This window comes from Neovison vison, chromosome 11 (assembly GCF_020171115.1).
Source record: "Neovison vison isolate M4711 chromosome 11, ASM_NN_V1, whole genome shotgun sequence".
Classification (NCBI taxonomy): Eukaryota; Metazoa; Chordata; class Mammalia; order Carnivora; family Mustelidae; genus Neogale; species Neogale vison.
The window spans coordinates 34,901,807-34,913,819 of record NC_058101.1 but is presented as its reverse complement, the minus strand read 5'-3'; the positions used below and the strand labels follow the sequence as shown (position 1 = coordinate 34,913,819).

Below are 12,013 nucleotides of genomic sequence, written 5' to 3'. Positions count from 1 at the left end.
ATAATCATCAAAAATAGTTGTGACTTTTCCCCTTTGCCAAAGGGCTTGCTGCCCAAGATAAGTTAAATCTGGATCTCTCTCCGGGAGTTAAGGGTCTTGAGCACTCGCATGGCTTTGCTGCAACTGCACAGCATCGGGGTCGAAGGTGGAGTCTAAGCCCACCTGGCTCCTTCCCTTCTCCCTGGAATCTGCAGGCTCCCAGGCCAAACCCAGCGCACCCCTTCGGAAACAGGATTCCGTCTTGACAAAGCCGGAACACTGCTGGAGCTGGGAACGAGTAGAAGCTTCTCTGCCAGGTGCATTTACATCCGGGTTTCATCTTCCTCTTAAGGCAGCTGCGCTGGCGCAGGTACCTGCGTGGGAAGGTGAAGACGCAAAGTGCTCAGCTCCCGCCATCCTTTCACAGAGGACATGGGGCCGGGCTGTTCCTCGAGGGAGGTGGACCACCGCTGCCTGGGCAAGTACGGCATGGGGGCAGGAGGTGAGCAGGGCCCTCAGAAGAACTCCTGATAGGCTCTTGCTCTTGCCACTACGATCATGTATTTCATGAGCATTTATTGGACACCTCTTATATGCCAGGCACCGGGAATGCCAAGACCAGTAGAGCTTTGGGGAGGTATTCGGTCTGGTTGTGGGGAACAACCACATAAGCAATTAAAGAAGAGGATAGGCGCTGTAATAGCAGCATGTAAGAGAGACCTCAAGAACACAGACGAGGAGGTCCAGACGTCTGCCTCTAGGGGTTGGAAAAAAGCTTCGTGGATTAGGCAACTCTCAAAAGCAGTCTTGAAAGAGAAGCAATTGTTCCCTGGTTGGGCAAGGCAGGTTGAGTACTCTAGGCTGAGGGAATAAGGTATAAAACAGGATGGGAGTGGGGGCAGCCGGGCTGCCAGTCCTCTGAGGGTAAAGCTCCAAGAGGAAGGTGGGTCTAAGAATATGAAGGGCTGTGTCTCAGAGTGGAGCTCTGGCCTCTGGAGGATGAGGAAACATGGAAGGATTTCAGATGGGCTAGAGATTGTGTCACGGTCAGATGTCAAAAGATCTATGTAATTACAATGTGGAGGAGGGACTGGAAGAGGAAGTGGTTGAGGAGTAGGGCCATATGGCCTTAGGAGATGAGTTCCATGAAGCCTGGTGATTGATTGGGGGTGGGGTGGTTTGTGAGGGAAGTCTAGGCCAGATCCCAGTTTGGGCATGGAGAGATGGGAATGTTGGTTCCATTCACCCAAATCAGGAACACGTGGGAGAGCTGGGGAAGGTCGGGGAGCAGATAAGTTAAACTGTGGCCATGTCTAAAGGGCATGTGGGACATCGCAGCAGAACAGTCTAGCAAGTGGTTGGTATGTGGGAGTCTGTGCTCAGGGAAGATGTTGGATTCTGATGGAAGAAGGCTGGATCAGGCTTCGCTCTCTGTAGACATTCAATAAACATTGTTTTGAGTAGCTAATTAATGATTACAGGGCCTTGGGAAAACAGAATGATGTTGCAGTGTAAATGTGCATGCTCTTACAGTAATGGACTGATGGTTCCAGAAAAGCTCAAGCTAAATAACACTAATTTTTTCCTGCTATAAATAAATCTTCTGCAGTCGGGGTTTTCAGTTACACAGTGAAAAGCAAGGCGGCAGGGGAAATGGGGAAGGGGAGTATATGGAAGGCGTAGCCTGCCTGCAGAGTGAAAACGTGAGCAAGTTGCAGCCCAAGCAAATAAGGTAGTAATCTGATCCAGTGGAAAGGAGATGAAAGTCTAATATTCTGGGTTCGAGTCCTGGTTCTTCTACTGACTCGTTATGTGTCTATTGTATTAATAGGTGCGTAGTAAATGTCCACTGCCTCCTTTTAGAGGTACACTCATGTTTTAAGCTCAGGACGACCTCCTGGTAGGTCCTTTATGATGCTTTCTTTGCAAATGAATCAACCAAGCACGGGGAATTTAAGTGACTTACCCAAGGCCACTCAGCTGAAAAATGGCAGCTCCAAGATTCGAACCCAGACAGTCTGGGCCCGGAATCCTTTTAGAAGCAATTAACTGCTGTGCTCTTCTGCCTCTCCAGGTAAAAAAGTTAGGAAATTTCACTGTGCTGGGCCTTTGATTTCTTATTAGTGCATGGATTTTTGTGAAGGGCACGTAGCATAATTTATATGTATATACGTTCATTGTGTTCTCCCATAATTAGCCCTTCAAGGAAGCAGTGTTTAAAGATTTGTCCCAAATCCCCCTTTTAGGAAAAACTTTGGGAGTTCCTGTAATTATGTGACTTTGTGTTTGCAGATCACAGCAGGCTATCTGAATAGAATTATCACTTAGCATTAGAGATCCCTGTTTACGGAATTCAGCACAATACTACTAATCATGGGCTCACGAGGAAGAGAGACCTTACTTCTATCCCAGATCTGCCACTTGGATATGTTGCTTAAAACTCTCCATGCTGGGACGGCTGGGTGGCTCAGTTGGTTGAGGGTATGACTCTTGATTTGAGCTCAAGTCATGATCTCAGGGTTGTCAGATCGAGCCCCACATTGGGCTCTGCTCTCAGTTTGGAGTCTGCCTGAGATCCTCTCTCCCTCTACCTCTGCTGCCCCCCTGCCTGCATGCTCTCTCTTTAAAATGAATAAATAGGGGCACCTGGGTGGCTCAGTGGTTTAAAGCCTCTGCCTTCGGCTCAGGTCATGATCCCGGGGTCCTGGGATGGAGCCCTGCATCGGGCTCTCTGCTCAGTTGGGAGCCTGCTTCCTCCTCTCTGTGCCTGCCTCTCTGCCTGCTTGTGATCTCTGTCAAATGAATAAATAAAATCTTTAAATAAAAAAAAATGAATAAATAAAACTTAAAAACAACAACAACAACCAAAAACCTTTCCATGCCTGCCTCCTCATCTGTACATGAGATAATACCAATAACTTTGTGAGGCTATAAGGGTACAGTGGTAAGGGGTTCATAATCCAGGGTAAGAGTCACTGAGTTTAATACAAACAGGCGTATGAAAATCAGGGGAGGTGCATTCTAGGAAAAAGGAACTGTGGAAGGCTTGCTTGCAGGGAACTTGGAGCATGTGATAGACGACAAAAAGGTCAATGAGACCATCTCATAAACTTATTAAGCAACTAGCATTTTTTTACACCTTCAAAGTCAGCATTTCTTTCTTTATGCAGTGCATATATAACTAATAAAGCAAAACTTGGGGCGCCTGGGTGGTTCGGTGGGTTAAGTGTCTGACTCTTGGTTTCAGCTCAGGTCACAATCCCAGGGCCCTGAGATTGAGTCCCGCATTGGGCTCCCTGCTCAGCAAGAAGTCTGCTTCTCCCTGTCCTTCTGCCCCTCCTCCCACTTGTATTCTCTCTCTCTATTCTCTCTCTCTTGCTTACTCTCTCTCAAATAAATAAAATTAAAATAACTGACTAAATAAATAAATAAAGAACAAAACTTGTGTTTTTAAGGAAATAATTTTCTCCAAATATTTAAGTGTTGATCACAAGCCTAGATCAAGTTCTTCTGTCCATTTAACTAAAATCACAACAGGAACACACTAGATATTCTTAAATGAATCCAGTGTCTTAAAAACCTGATAAAACCCACATGAGTTTTGCAATGATTACAGAAATTTCTGTGCAAAATCCATTTACATGGATTTAAGGTTGTTTGTTCATCATCTCTATTGTTATCCATATTTTAATTCTTATTTTATTTTATACTTTCCCGGGATCCCTATTTCTATAATTTATGGTCACAATAATCATAAGGTCACCCACACACAGACACACACACGGGCGCATGCCCCCCTCCCCACATTCAGACTAGCCAAAGTTGCAGATTCTGCTATTAAATGATTGATTCTCAGTGGGGATATCCAACCTAGCAATTCAACCTGCACAATTGTCTTTAGGTTGAGCCTTTTAAAAAATAATCAAGTCTCATTTCTGATGTCACAGGAATTTTAAGTTCCTTTTACGTTCAAATAGATTTTGAGTTTTAGAAACCAGAAACATATATTCCTTTAAAGTTCCCACAATCTCTACTCGCCATCCCACCATTCAGCTGTTGCTATACACTGATCTGGTCTGTCAGTTTAACTGGCCATACTTTATCTGTACCTCATTTTCATTATAGAATCATCTAGAGCCTTGCTACTCAAAGGGTGGTTCGGGAACCGAAGCGTATCAACACCCCTTGGTACGAAGATCTCAGCTTCACCTCAGACAAGCTAACTCAGAACCTGCATTTTAACAAGAGATCCACCCACCCGTGATTTGACTGCACTTTAAAAGTAAGAAGCACTAATATGAAGATTTCATCGCCCTGAGGATGTCAGTCCGTTTTCTGTGAGTGTAATTAATTTATCATCTCAGAACCCACTTTTTCTTCTTCTTTCCTTACAGGTTTTTCCTTACAGTATTTTAACTGCAAGGATTTTTCTGCTACATTGACCAAGAGAAGAGGGCCTGGGACTGAATCTGAGAAATCCAACGTGGAAGAAGGGGGTTGATGAGGACGAGCTGCCCAGAAAGCTAGGAGAAAACCGGGTGGGCTTGACTCACGGAAGCCCAGAGCAATGATCTTTTAGGGACATAATATTTGTCAGTTTCTCTTATCACCCTGACAAGCATGTAATGAAAGCCCTCCATAAATATTAGCCATTGTTCCTGCCGTGGGTAGTAGTCGTAATTTAAGATTTTGTTTTTTCTTTAAAGGTTTTTTGTTTATTTACTTGAGAGAGAAAGAGAACGAGCAGGGGGAGAGGCAGAGAGAGAGGGAGAAGCAGACTCCCGGCAGAGCAAGGAGCCCGATGGGGGGCTCGGTCCCTGGACCCCGAGATCGTGGCCTGAGCCGAAGACAGACCCTCAACCCACGGAGCCCCCCTGGTACTCCTAGGAGTAGCAGTAATTTACAAACGAAGAACGGATGCTGTCTTGGATAAGCTGGAACAACTCAAGGAATATCATCGCAGAGTTTTCCACAAGAGCCATTTTCCTGATCCCTCTTGGGTATTGAATGAAGAAGGGCTAATTTGGAGGATGACCTCAGGAAAAAATAAGGTCAGAGGAAACAGTCTGTTTGCTGGAGTGTTTACGTTTCCTTTGGAGGGCGGGGTGGGGGGGTGATAACATGCGTAAGCAAACTTACTTTTCGAAGAATGCCACAACTCTACTTCCACTCTGTTTACTGGACTTTGAGCATGGCACCCTATGCATTTACTAATCTTTTTTTTTTTTTTTATGTAAGCAAATGGTTTGAATGCGGTTTTCAAACTCCCCTGCCCTACAGGAGTGAGAGGTCTAGTCCTAAAACCCCAGGAGAAGAATTGATTTCTCTGAGACCTTCCTGAAATACTGTTTTGCTCTTGCAGACTTGTGCTCTGTTGGATATTAAACTGTCTAAGGGATGAGGAAAGAATAATGCAGGGAGATTCTAGAAAGTACATTGATCAGGACAAACTGAATGTAATAATCGGCTTCATAGCTTGAGTACGTTAGTAGACTGTACTTGAGCATGAGCATTTAGCTATTAGCCAGCAGTCCTGTAGACTCAGCCTTTGAGTTGTTCTATTTCCAACTGTTCTCTGTGTGTCTGCGCCATTGCTTTAGAGCTGGTTAAAAACCACGGATTTTACTTGTGACGTTATTCGGAGCGTCTCGTGTGGGGCCCTGCGGGGAGTTTACAGAGACACCTGGTGGCCGCTAAGGCGAAGTCCCCTGGCTTTGTTAGGAAAGAAAGGATCTGAATTGTGTCTAAAATTTGGGTCATTTCTGTGGTTGAGAATTTCATTCTTTCTTCCTAATCTTTTAGTGGGATTGCAGCCACATATTTACAAAATGGACTTGGATTCTTACTGATGATTTTTATGGCCTCCGGCCTCTCTTTCCTTAAGGAAACAATCCATCCCGTGGACTGACCAGCACCATCACGGGGAGTAAAATCTTGCCGAGGCTGGAACGAGGGCAAGGCAAGAGCGAATGGAAGGAGGTGCCATTCAGTGACGAATACGCACAGCGTTTAATGCCATATTCTAGAAAAATCAAAATCAATCCAAAAAAAGTCATTGTCAATAAAAAAAAAAAAGTCAAAATTATAAGTAGCAGGACCAGTATTGCTGATTTTCTCTTTGAGTTCGGGCTCCCATATGGCTCTGAAAGGCTCTGAGAGGAATGCATGAAGGTTCTGGTGGCCTTCCCGATGGCCTATCCCCAGCCCGGCTCATTCATGGTCAGTGGATCCATGTCCACCCCCTCACCCCACCCAGGGTTTCCCTTGTCCTTCCAGTGGCTCTTCAGGTCTCCTCACATTCACGTGAAGGTGGGGGACCCTGGGTCAATGGCACTGATACGCAAGAAGAAGAAACGTAGAATAGAAAATTCACACGCAGCCCAGAGGGGGAACAGCTGAGAATTCTGTCTTCCAGTTCTCCTGTTTTATTAGTCAGGACCCTCTTTCCTCCACCTTCCTCCCAAAGACGCTTCTCACAGGCAGAGACCTAAACCATTCATTCGCACTGAGGGGCTTTTTGCGAGGCTTCTGAGCCCAGGAGACCCGGGCACTGAGGGCAGGTGCCCGATGTCTCTGGAATGACGTTTGCTGTGGTGAGAAAGTCCCTCCTCACACCTTTTCTGTTTTTAAGCGGGCCAAAACAAGGGTGGGGGTGGGGTGGGGTGAGTGAGGACCTGGGCCCACAGAGACATGCTGCTTCTCAGGAGGCGCACACTGGTGTGAGATGTTGGCAGCCAGAAGCTCCCAGGATAGCCTGGGAAGAGTGTGAGAGCTTGGTCTGCATGGTGCCGCCTCTGCCCTGCCCCTTCCCCTTCGTGAGAACTGACTATCGGAACTGACCGGCTACAGTTAACAGAAGAAGTGACCCCTCCCGCCTCCTCCCTGCTTGTCCCTCCTCTAACCCTTGCCTGGTCGCCAGAGACATGGTCATCGGAAATAGCAGGAAAATATGGTGTCATGGTGACCACACAAGCTGCTGTGAAAGGGGAAGGAAAGCCGGGGTGGGGGGTGGGGGGTGGGTAAGAACATACTGAGGCAGGAAAGGATCAGAAACTCAAGAAAAAGGAAAATTTCAGAAAGCCCCGAGAAGCAAGTGGCCTAACAGGGAGACCCAAAGGGTCTCTTAGATACAGGCTCCTCAGCACGTGGCAAAAAAGGACTCCAGCAATAAGAGGAAGCCAAGGGGTACTCACTCTAAATGACCATGTCAAGTCTTACTGCTTTCAAATATATTCCCTTGGGGGGTTGCAGGGAGAACAGTGTGTGCCCTCCCACAAAGCACTGACACCAGAGCCTGCCGTGGTCTCTGGATCACTCACCTGGACACATCGGATACCCTGTCTCGTGTATCAGCTGTTCTCCTGACCCAGAAAACTGCCTATCCCTTATCACCTGGCTCATGTCGCTTCATGAACGTGGCCCTTCTGTTGGCAACGCAATGGGTCTCTTTTTACCCACGGAGGTTCCACTGACCCCTGGAGCCCGTGTGGTTCAGCAGGGGAATCATACTGATACTTATAGAGAGCCTCTTCTTAAATTTTTGTTTATTTTTTTTATTTGGGAGAGAGAATGAGTGAGAAAGAGAGCACAAGCAGGGGGAGGGTCAGAGGGAGAAGCAAACTCCCTGGTGAGCAGGGAGCTTGAGGCGGGATTTGATGATCCCAGGACTCCAGGACCATGCCCGAAGCCGAAGGCTTATGCAGTTGCATAACCAACGGAGCTATCCAGGTCCCCTATTGAGAGACTCTTCTATGCCCACTTTGTGCTTGCACTTTACCTCTTTCCTCTTTAATCCCCCAAGTACCTTTTCAAGTTAATATTATAATGATCATTTTTAACAAATGAGAAAATGGAGACTCAAGAAATTATGTGACTTGCTCAAGCTCCTATGATCAGGAAGTGGTGGTCCTGGGGCTTGAACCGGGGCCACAGGACTCCTTCTATGTCTTCATATTTTTTCTGTTGAGTTAGGCAGCAGAGACATGGGAGAGATGCCTCTGTGTATATGACACAGAGTGCATATAGAGAAGTAGAAATTATGACCCACATTCTCTCAAGAAATTTTGCTTTGACCTAGGTTAAAATATTACACAGCTCTAGAGTAGTAACTGAAATAATCCCCGAGCCATGAGTGCTAACAAGATTCTGGGAAGCTTATAAATCATAGGATCCACCATCCTTTGTCTGAGAGCTGGCCTTCTCCCCACTTTTTAATTCCTTGGATTTCTTTTTTCATTTAGTTATTACTCATTCAGTCAAAAAATATCTTCTCTGAGTAGGAGAGTACAGCCCAGAACTGGGCCACGTCCCCACTCTCCTGGAACTTAACTTCTGGTTGGGAGACATACCATGAACAAGCAAGTGCACATACACACACACCTGCCTTAGGGGCTCATACATGCCATGAGGCAGCAAAGCAAGGAAGAGCTATAGAGAAGGTTGAAGTGTTACTGTGGGGAGGGTGCTCAGGGAAGGACTTTCTGATAAGGTGGCATTTGAGCTGAACCAAGAGGGAGGAGAGAGGAAGAGTTGAGAGACTATGTCCAAGGGTGCCCCATGCAGAGGGAGTCAAGAGAGTGAAGACCCCGAGCAAGAGTGGCTATGTTCATGGAATAGCAAGGGGACCAGTGTGGCTGGGGTGGAGGAAGCAAGGGGAGCAGGTGATGGAGATGGGAAGTCAAAGACCTTACAGTCACTCTGGGCACAATGAGAATCCACCAGGAGGGCTGAGCAGAGAGGTAACATGGTCAGACTTACACTGGCCTTACGCAGAGAATGGAATGTGGGGCAAGGCTTGCTGTCAGGTGGTTAGTCCAGTGGAACCAGTGGAACCAGTGGAACCAGTGGGATTCAGGGATGGCTTGACCCAGGACCCCAGTGGTGAGTGGAAGACAGATGGCTGGCTTCCAGAAATGCTGCAAAGATGGAGCAGCCCGGATTTGTTGACAGATTGGATGTGGGGTGTTAGGGTCTTATTTGTGTCTCCCCCACATTTGTATGTTGAAGCCCTAACCCCTAGCACTTCAGAACTTGGAGATAAGATCTCAAAAGGGGTGATTAATGTGAAGTGTGAAGTGAGGTCATTGGGCTGGTACCTAATGCAGTATGATTGGTGTGTTTATAAGAAGTAGAGATTAGGAGATGCCTGGGTGGCTCAGTGGGTTGGGTGGCTGCTTTTGGCTTGTGTCATGATCCCAGCGTCCTGGGATTGAGTACCACATCGGGCTCCCTGCTTGGCAGGGAGCCTACTTCTCCCTTTGCCTCTGCCTGCCTGTGTTCTCTCTCACGCTGACAAATAAATAAAATCTTAAAAAAAAAAAAAAAAAAGAAAGAAGTGGAGATTAGGACACAGGTACATTCACAGGGAGAAGGTGGCCATCTAGAAGCCAAGGAGAGAGGATTGAGAAGAAACCAACCCTGTTGGCACCCTGATCTGGGACTTCCACCTTCTAGAACTGTGAGAAAATAAATTTCTGTCCTTCCAGCCACCTAGCCTGTGGTATTTTGTTATCACCGCCCTAGCTCACTAACATGCGGGACATGAGAGAGTGACAGGAATCACTGATGGTGCCCAGTAATGGGGTCTGTTTTATGTCACGGTTACAAAAGTTTGGGAGGTGGTCATTTTCTTTACAACTCTCAGAAGCACCAAGAGAAGTTGTCCTGCAGGTTTTTGCTATGAGGGGTTTCCAATCTATTCCTCCTCCAGCAGTGCCAGAAGGCCACGGGAAGGAGGGAGACACAGACATGTGCATTTACGAAGAGGGGAATGGCCCCACAAGAGTGTGAACACATTCTGATGCTAGCACCCCATAAGATACAGAGCCCACTGTTCCTGTTTTCTAAGAGGTCCTCCTTCCTTCCTTTCCAGAATCTTTTTTTGTCATGATTTCACTTGCATTTCTCCAAGCCAGATGGAGTTGGGTGCACTTGAGGGATAGGGGTCACCATCCTAGAAACAGAACAGTGCGCTGGGACTCTGTGACGTTGCTACAGCCTTACCCCCAGACTCCATCTTTCTTGTTCATGGGCACCTGAGAGGGACTCACTTCTGAAAAATTCCCCCGCTCTCAGCCTCTAGCCTGGCTATAGCCAGTTTCCATCATCATGGTATGTCACCCATATTTGGGGATGCTGATTTCCTGCCCCTGACACTCTGGTGGCCACCATGTGGAAGCCTCCCCAGTCTCCGGACGTCAAACAGGACTGCTGTGTGCTCTCTAGCTCCCAACTATCTCTGCCTCTTTGGTGGAAAGGCTCATTTTAGGCAAGAGTTCCCTCTCTCTAGGAATTTATATGGGAGCCCTTGGGAGCCTGCCCTGGAAGACGGTTTGCACGTCACTGGAGAAGCGCCTTTCACACCCACCCAGGCCTCACCACACACCCGCCCACAGCAAGCTTGGGCCTTACGATGCCATTTTCCTTTCAGGCTGTGCTCCTTCTTCGGGGGTGCTCTGACCGCCTTGCGGTTTGCTTGAGCCTGGGTCCGCGGATTTATGGATTTGGTGATGTGTATCTGAGGTCAGCAAGCGAGGGCCGGCCATCTATTTTTGTAAATAACATTTTATTGGAACGCAGCCGTGCTCATTCATAAACACCTTGCCTATGACTGCTTTCACAGCGCGACTGCAAAGAAGGGTAGTTGCCGCAGAGACCATCTGGCCTGCAAAGCTGAAAATATTTACTCTCTGGCCCTTTCCCGAGAGTGTTTGCCAGCCTCTGTGATAGATTTAGATTGGCTAACTTTCCCACGGCGGATAAGAGGATTAAAATGACTACTACAAAAAAAAAAGTAGGAAAGTAAACAAACCCACCACACGTTGACAATAATATTAACATTGCAATAAAAAAGGACAACAAGAAAATGGCAGGACTCTTTTTTCCCCACCTAGTGTAAGGTGAGAATCCTCTAATGAAGTCTGTCAAGAAGCTGGGGGTGGGGGGAACAAAGAAGTGGATGGAAAGAAAGATCGATGAGAGAGAGAGGAATTGTGGCTACAAGTTACAAGCCCAATTAAAAAAAAATGCTGGAATGCATTTCCCCCATTTCATTATCAGGTACGTAGCCCTTTTTATGGCCAAGCACTGCTCTTAGGGAGCAGGCAGTATTATAATCATCTCCATTTTTATAGAAGAGGAAACCAAGGCTCAGAGAAGTGAAGTAATCTGCCCAAAGTTACACAGTTAGTAGGTGGTGGGGCAGGACTTGAATCCAAGCAGTTCGACTCCAGAGTGGATTGTCTTAAACTCTCCATGTGATTGTGTTTCTGAATTATGAAAACATAGACAGAAACGAACCCCAGAATGTTTGGAAAGCCCTGCCTGAGTGCGTAGCTCCTTGGGAAGGCATGGCGTCCCTGGTGGCAGCCCTTTTCCCAAACTCTGGTGCGCAGTAGAAGAATCTAGATACTACTCCTTTAGAGGAACTTCGAGTTTTTAATTTGGAATCTCATGTCCAGGATGAATCCAGGAAACATCGAAAGTAGCCGTGAAATAGGAGGTCGGGCGTGGGGGCCCATGGGGCATCTCCTGAGAATTCAATGAGTTGAGAAGAATCTGTTAGCAGGTGTCCCAGCTCTGAGCACCCAAGACAGCTAAGAGCTTGGGCCCCTAGGGAAAGCTGACGGCCACTGGTTTGGCTCTCGGTGGAGATTTGGTCTCCTTTCCTGTCTGCACCCTACTTTAGCCTCAGCTTTTTCATCCATAAAATGAGAGCGCTCAGCTAGGTGGTCTATAGGCATCTTCATGGGTTAAAACTATCCTGATTTCAGGACGTCTGGGTGGCTCAGTTGGTTAAACATCTGCTTTGGCTCAGGTCATGATCCCAGGGTTATGGGATGGAGTCCCACATTAGGCTCCTTGCTCAGCGGGGATCCTGCTTCTCCCTCTGCCTGCCCCTCTCCCTGCTTCCTGCTTGTGTTCATGCACACTCTCTTGCTCTCTCTGACAAAGAAATAAATAAAATCTTAAAAACACACACACACAAAAAAAACCAAAAAAAACTGTTCTGGGGCACGTGGGTGGCTCAGTTGAT

At 47.0% G+C, this 12,013-nt stretch overlaps 1 long non-coding RNA gene across 1 annotated transcript; it reads left to right on the top strand.

The window, feature by feature from the left end:
- Positions 1–344: 344 nt before the first annotated feature.
- On the top strand, positions 345–4,727 carry LOC122889397. The gene is made up of 3 exons (XR_006380894.1): positions 345–481; positions 4,105–4,261; positions 4,374–4,727. It is a non-coding gene; the product is annotated as an uncharacterized LOC122889397 (long non-coding RNA).
- Positions 4,728–12,013: the final 7,286 nt, after the last annotated feature.